The following is an 8087-nucleotide window of genomic DNA, read 5'->3' on the forward strand; positions in this document are numbered from 1 at the left end:
GTACACCCTGTCTCGGGGCATTTGTACGTGCAGTTTTCACATGGGAAATGCTCATCCCCAAATACCTGCATGACTCTCTCACACCTTATTCAAGTCTGCCAATAGCCATTTTATCTAAAAGTGTAAGTCCTCACCCCACGCTTTCTATTCTATGGGGCAAGGATTTTAGGCTGTTGTGTTCAGTGTTGTAGCTCCAACATCTAGAACAGTGCCTAGAAAATAGTAAATGTTCGATAAATACGTCTTCGATAAATGAATACATGACCCCCTTGGAATCCCTTTCAAACACATTTGTTATGTGGTTGACAATGGTTCCTCTTAGAATTTAATCCTCCTACCAATATACCTGCCTGGAATATGGTTTCCTCATTTTAAATTGTTACGTAAGACAAATGAAAGTTTGGGATAGGTTAAAAAATTGTTTAATTTATTGTTCCCTTTCCTTCCACCAGGTTTATCCCTCTGCCTAGAAGGAAATTAGGTGAGTCAGACAGGATCATTTATTATAAAACCATACCTTATGCTTTATTCTCCTCTCAGCATTTCTAAATTGATATTTTGCTGATTTATTGTACTACTTTTCAGGGTATTGCTGCTGGGTTAATAATTTTCGAGGTCATCCCTTTCATTCTTCATTCAGAAAGACATGAAGTTGGCCTTTTTCCAGTTTTCAGGAATGTATTAGTCCTTGGGAGCTGCCACTAACAAGGCAGCCTGTCAGTGACCTTAACTGATTCATGGTGTATCCCAGAAGGCAAAACATGAGGCCTTGTAGATTTGAATGCATCGATAGCATTCAGATAATCATGAGTGAGTCAAAAAAGATTACTGGGAATCTACTGAATGCAAAGTTTGTGCTGGATCTTCCCTTTCTGTGGTCTGATGATCTACTTTCTCTCGTTCGCCAGTGTGACGTCAATGGAGGAGTTAATCAAGCTCTCCCATTTGCACAGCTTGGGAAAACAGGAGGCAAAAAGGGAGAGGATCCAGCAGGCTTTAACAGGTGCTTCATGACGCTTCACGTTTGTGTCCCTAGCAGGGAGCCAGTGTCTATGGCCTGTTTCAGATGATAATGTATCTCCCTGTGTGTATAAGTACTGGTAAAGATGACCTCTCACTCACTCCTTCATTCCCCCACCCATCCATTCATTCATGGACAGCATACTAAGCCCCTACTCCGCATCAGGCATTGGGGTTATAACAGTGAAGAAAACAAAGTTCCAGCTCTCAGGAAGCTTGTGACTAATTGTACCACCTAGTTTTTGTAATTCTTGCTTTCATAACTATAAATATATACAGAAGAGAATGTCGATGGCTGACACTTTTACTATTCCCTAAAAAAAGCAAAAATCCTTAGGCCAAAAATGAGCAAAAGGGAGAAAGGGGGATTCAGGCCCAATTCTTATTCATATTCCTAGCCAGTGGCATCCCGACATATTGAGAAGAAGTGAATGATGACATTCCACCTGCCCACTCACTCCAAGCCTCTGTCACACCATAGCACTGCCTCCTTGTTCTGTGTCTTCCCCTAATGGTGTCACCCTGCTGTCCTGGGATATATGCCGTGGGCAGGTGCTCAAGCACTATAACTATTGTAACATCTGGGGCACCATTACCCCAGAAATTCAATCTTTTACGTGTAAAACAGAAAATATTTGTAAACCATTTCCTCTTACCATTCTCATCTTGCTCATTTGGTGTGTCCCTTTGGGTCTCCGGCTTTGGAGCTACTTCTTTTCCATCTATCATTTGCCCCTGAGAAGCTCTGCCTACAAGCCTCAGGCGTTCACCCCAGATATTTTGATAGAGTTTGCATTCAGTAAATATCAAGCACAAAGAATGTGAGAGGCAAGGTATTTTCCAGCACAGGTAGTGAGCAAACATTAAAGCAACTTCTGAGAATCTGGATACGAGGGATAAAAATCAGGATCTATGGTGCACGGCCATTTGTTGTAGATCTTCAATTCAGTGCAACAAACATTCACTTTGGACACCTGCGTCAAGTTTATTTATTTTGAGTGAAAGAGAGAGCTAGCAGAAGAGGGGCAGAGAGAGAGAGGGAGAGAAAGAATCCCAAGCAGGCTACACACTATCAGTACAGAGCTTGACACAGGGTTCAAACTCACCGAACCGTGAGACCATGACCTGAGCCATAGTCAAGAGTTGGACACTTAACCGACTGAGCCACTCAGGCGCCCCCTCTTTGGACACTTTGTTTCCTTGACTCCACACTCTCCAGCTTTTCTTCTCACTCTCTGGCTTCTTCTCAGTCTGTCTTGTGAGCTCTCCTCCATCAGACCTCTTTGTTGGAGCTCATGGCTCAGTGTTGAGCAAGCATCTCTCCTCCATCTAGCCACATTTTCTCCCTAGGTGATCTCACCACACCTTGTCTTTAATTACTACATATAATTTTAATTTAGTTACTTTATATATTTATTAATTTAATTACTACATATATGGGAAGGAAGGCAGGAGGGACAGAAAGAGGGAGACAGGGAGAGTCTATTTAATTACTGTGTATATATTACTTTAATTACTATATAGAGAAAGTGAGAGATGGGGAGAGTAGAGAGGGAGAAAGAAGAGAGAAGGTATACAAATATAGCACAGTGACTCATGACTGCAGTTTCAGCCCAGCTCTCTCCTCTGAAATCCAGATCCATATATTCAATGCTTTAACATCTCTCCTTGGATATTTCAAAAGCATTACAGACTCCGCATGTCAAACTGAATTCATAGTCTCTCTCAAAACTTGGTCTTTCGTTGTTCCTGCTATCTTTGAATGGTGCCTCCCATTCATTTGCTTGGTTATGCAAGCTGAAAATCCAGGAGTTATGTTGACACTTCAGTCTCTCTTCTTGCCCACATCCAATCCAGCACCAAGTTTTGACAAGTTTGCCTCCTAAATATCCTTCAAGTCTGCCCACTTCTTTTCTCCTCCCATCATTTTAATCCATGCAGAGAGCATAAAACCTCTAGATTTGATTCCTGCTAATCTACCCACATCCATTTTTGTCTCCTACAATCCATTTTCCACAGAGCAGCCAAAGAGGTCATTCAGAAGGCAAAGTTCTTGAATGGCATTTCCGCTGCTCGGAGGATACATGTGTCCCCGTCTACCTATATCAGCCTCATCTGATCTATATTCCTCCTCATTCTCTCTGTCCAGCTCCCCAGCCTTCCTCCCAGTTCTCTTCTCTGCATGTCCTTCAACCTAGGAATCTTGACCATATCTTCTTGGAGTTTACTCTGATTCAGGCCTCAGATCTTGACTCTGTCTTCCCCAGCACTTACCACAAAAGTATTTGTGAAGTGATATTGAGGCTTGAAGAGGGGTACTCATAAGTGAGTCTTCTGTTTTCCCTTCCTGGGTTTATAGCCAGTGGAGAGAGAAGATAGGGATGAAAAAAAAATGAGATGGAGATAAAAATATCAGTTTTATGATCACTAGAGTTGTTGAAACTGAGGTTTGCATGTGAGCAACATTGGTAACCCGAACACAAAACCCCAAATCAGGCAGCCTCACTTCCCCTAGTCTTTGCTCAACACACATGCTCATGGAACAAGTCTCTCACAGAACTCACCTCCAAGAGGAAGAATGGAATATGGATCCAAGAGAGGAGAGGAGAACGAGGCCTGGATATGCACCACCACCACCCTCAAGATCCTCTCCCAGACTTACCATCCAGGTAACCCACTCCACCTCTGTGGTCACAATGAGGGGTGTGGGAAGAGGCCAAGTGTGCTGGGAACATCCTTCCTCATAGAAACCAGAGGAGTGGATGGGGCGCCTGGGTGGCTCAGTCAGTTGAGCATCCAACTCTTGATTTTGGCTCAGGTCATGACCCCAGGGTCATGGGATCAAGCCCTACATCGGCTCCATACTGAGCTTGGAGCTTGCCTAAGATTCTCTCTCTCTCTCTCTCTCTCTCTCTCTCTCTCTCTCTCTCCTCTCTCTGTCTAAAATAAAAGAAGAAAGAAAGAAAGAAAGAAAGAAAGAAAGAAAGAAAAGAAAAGAGAAAAAAAAGAAACCAGAGGAGTGGATAAGAAGCAATTTTCCCTAACAAGTCAATAGGAGGTTGGACATGACTGAATGAACGAGTAAACAAACATTGACTACACATCTAAGAAGTGGTAGGCACAGTGCTACGTACTGGAGATACAAAAATAAATAAAGATATCTAACATTTGTGGAACATATACCATATGCCTAACTCTTTTAAGTGCTTTGTCTGTATTTGTTTATTTAATTAATATTATATGAATTAATATTTATATATTTATAGTATAATTGAATTTCTTTAACCTATTTAATTTAATGTAATTTAATATAACTTCATGTACTTATATATTATGTTTCATAATTATAGGATATATAGTAAATATAAAAATAATTTAACATTTATTAATAGTTGCAATGTATTGATAGATTTAGTCCCCATAGCTACTCTCTGAGGTAGGAACTGTTTTTCCCCCCTACCTTCCTCTTTCTGCACCACAGGAGGAGGCCTGACTGGTGTGATGGTGAGTTTTGAAGGCATTGTGCTTTCCTGCCTCGGCCACTTCTCTCTTCTTCTGCCTCTGCCTGCCTGCAGAGAGGATGTATTCTCCTTCACTCCGCCTTGCACAGTAAGCTCAGCAGTGTAGGCCTACAGCTTTGTGGACCTCATTTGTTTTCTTAGTCAAAAAAAAATCCCAACAGATTTAATCAAAATTTCAGAGTGTGCTCACATTGAGTAAAAATCTCACAGAGCATTAGTTGAACATGATTCTGTAAGGTTAGGCCATAAATAAAAAATCAGCTCTTTCCTCTGCATTATTTAGATCTTTGGTAAACAGCATTATATCTAGTTTTGATAATTATACTCTGAAAAAAAATGTAGCCAATGTGCTTAAGGTTCTAAGAAAAGTGACAAAAATGATCATCAAATCAATAGATAATAAATTACTGCGATGAAAGTTTAAATTCAGGTTGTTACCTCATAGAAGAAAAGGTTGAGAAATTCTTTGCCCCTTACAAGTAAGTGAAGTGTTTCAATAAGTAGGATGGTCCCTATGTCCACAAGAAAAAATAAACAGATGAGTTTGGTTTTAGAAATTTTCATTTTTAAAACTACAGAGGGGCGCCTGGGTGGCTCAGTTGGTTAAGCATCCGACTTTGGCTCAGGTCATGATCTCACGGTTCGTGAGTTTGAGCCCCGCATCAGAGCCCCTGTGCTGACAGCTCAGAGCCTGGAGCCTGCTTCGGATTCTGGGTCTCCCTCTCTCTCTGCCCCTTCCCCACTCACGCTGAGTCTCTCTCCCCACTCTCAAAAATAAAATAAAAAACGTAAAAAAAAAAAATTATAAAACTACAGAAAATTGCAACCAATACAAAAACCATATTCCTACCACCCCAAATTAGCAACAATTACCATTTTATCTCATTTTGTTTGCATTCTTTAAAAAAAAAGTCTGAGTGCATGATAGAAATGAGAATAATATCAAAGGGCTTACAGAAAAAAAAAAAAAAAAAGTAGGTCCTCTACCCCCAGACCCCTGATCTTCTCTCCCAGAGGCAACCCTACTACAGATTTCTTGTATTTCCTTAAAAAGATATTCTACGCACGTATAAACATATGTATAAATGTATTCTCTTTTTTTCCCCACAAATGGAAGCTCATGGTGCTTTGCTTTTCTCCATTATTGTATCTTGGAGACCGTTGAGACAGGAGAGTTTAAGTCTAACATGAGAAAATACTTTTTAGCTGTCATGATGGTAAAATTCTGGAGTGGGTCACTACAATTGATATTAGTTTTAGCTCTCTCAAGCCACTTCTGTCACCAAACAGGTTGAGGTTTGAACCTGTTCAAACCTGAGGCTTGAAATGGAGATTGGTATGCAGGAATTTTATTAAGAAGTGCTCTTGGGATCAATACCTTTGGAAAGGAAGGGAAGGGGGAAAATAAAAAGCATTTCTGCCCATTTCTGGGCAGAGAGAAAGTTTGGGCTGCAATGCAGTCTCAACAGAGGCCTCATGAACCCTGGAGGACGTGACACTGGAGCGACCCTTCCGAGTTATGCTGTGTCACGAAGGCATCCGGGCCTTCATGCCTCTGCTTCAGTCAGTCATAGGATACAGATGGCCCTGAGGGGGTGTGACCTTGGGCTACACAGTTTCTTCAGCCAAGATAATTTCCAGAGAAGACGAACAGCTAAGGGCTATATGCCAGTGGCACTCCAAAACTATGAAGGAATAAGTTCTTTATCCCTGAAGGGGGATCTAGACAAAGCATTGCAGTGTCCACTACCAAAAAAAAAAAAAAAAAAAAAAAAAAAAAAATCCTTGTTTTTCGGACTATATGCTATAATATTTAGGACTGAAATTTCATGATGTATACAGTTAACTTTCAAATGGTTCAGGGAAGTGTGTTTGTGGAAGTGTAAGAAAGGGAAAGAGACGAAGCAAATTTACAAGTGCTAACAATCAGTGAGCCTAAGTAAAGGATACATGGTGCTCACAGTATTGTTCTTGTAGTTTACCTATAGCACTGGTGACACAGTAAGAAATTGGAACTGGAACCCAAATGTTAGGTGTTGTGACTTGTTAAAGGCATACTTTGTAACTATCTAAGCATAAGCCAAGGTTTAGCGTGACATGATTAGGGGTACAAAAAAATTTGTGAGCCCCTACTAAAGTCTTCTCCCAACTTACAGGACTTCCTTCTGGGCAGGAGGAATCCTTCCATCAACCCAAAAGGATAGTGGGGAGATTTGAGAAGCCATGCTCTCTGCACATCACTGTAAAGAAAAAGTATCCAAGTATTATCTAACAAGACCACCTAACAAGTCTGATTCTCTAGGAAATGCAATGTTTGATTTACTGTTTACTGTTAATTAGGACCTAAACTCAGTAAAGTTAAATATTGCCTTATAGAAAATCGATAGTGAGTAAGATAATTTCAAAGGTCATGCTTTTACTACCCTGTAGGACATTTACCAGTTTTGTATCAAATTTTGCCATCTTACTCCAACATTCTGCTTTTCACCAATCCAATATATCACCTTCCTAGATCCTCTTTAGATCACTTTACCATCCTGCTGTTTCCTTCATTAACAAGTTAAATAAATTTCTGGCATGTACTCACTGTATGTTTATATGAAAGTCATTTTTTAAAATGTTTATTTATTCTGGGTGGGGGGAGGGACAGAGAGAGGGAGAGAGAGAATCCCAAGCAGTCTCCACACTGCCAACACAGAACCTGATGCGGGGCTCAAACTCACAAACTGTGAGATCATGACTGAGCCGAAACCAAGAGCCAGACACTTAACTGACTGAGCCACCCAGGTGCCCCTATATGAAAGTTATTTTTGAAAATTATTTTAAAAGTAAAAAGAAAATTATACTGTTACCTCCCACCAGAGTGCTAGCTTCTAGTATCCTCTGTAAAAAATGCGTTCCTTTTTTAAAATGTTTATTTATTTATTTTGAGGGGAGGGGCAGAGAGAGAGGGAGACAGAGAATCCCAAGCAGGCTCCTCATTGTCAGCACAGAGCCCAACATGGGGCTCAATCTCACAAACCGTGAGATCATGACCTGAGCTGAAATCAAGAGTCGGACGCTAAACTGACTCAGCCACCCAGGTGCCCCTAAAATGTGTTCCTTTTGTTTATCACCATAAATTCTAACTTGTATTAAAATTGACAGATCAGGGGCGCCTGGGTGGCGCAGTCGGTTAAGCGTCCAACTTCAGCCAGGTCACGATCTCGCGGTCCGTGAGTTCGAGCCCCACGTCAGGCTCTGGGCTGATGGCTCGGAGCCTGGAGCCTGTTTCCGATTCTGTGTCTCCCTCTCTCTCTGCCCCTCCCCCGTTCATGCTCTGTCTCTCTCTGTCCCAAAAATAAATAAAAAACGTTGAAAAAAAAAATTAAAAAAAAAAAAATTGACAGATCAGAATGCTCTTCTATGCCAAGCCTCCAACCCTGTCTTCCATAGGACTCTTTGATGAAGTTTTCTGTGGCTTGCTACCGACAGCATTCTCCTTGAAACATAGAGCTTATTCTTCTCCCTCATGTACTTTTTAGGGGGCTTAGGACTCCATTAGGC

The sequence above is a fragment of the Panthera uncia genome (assembly GCF_023721935.1).
Source record: "Panthera uncia isolate 11264 chromosome B3 unlocalized genomic scaffold, Puncia_PCG_1.0 HiC_scaffold_1, whole genome shotgun sequence".
Lineage (NCBI taxonomy): Eukaryota > Metazoa > Chordata > Mammalia > Carnivora > Felidae > Panthera > Panthera uncia.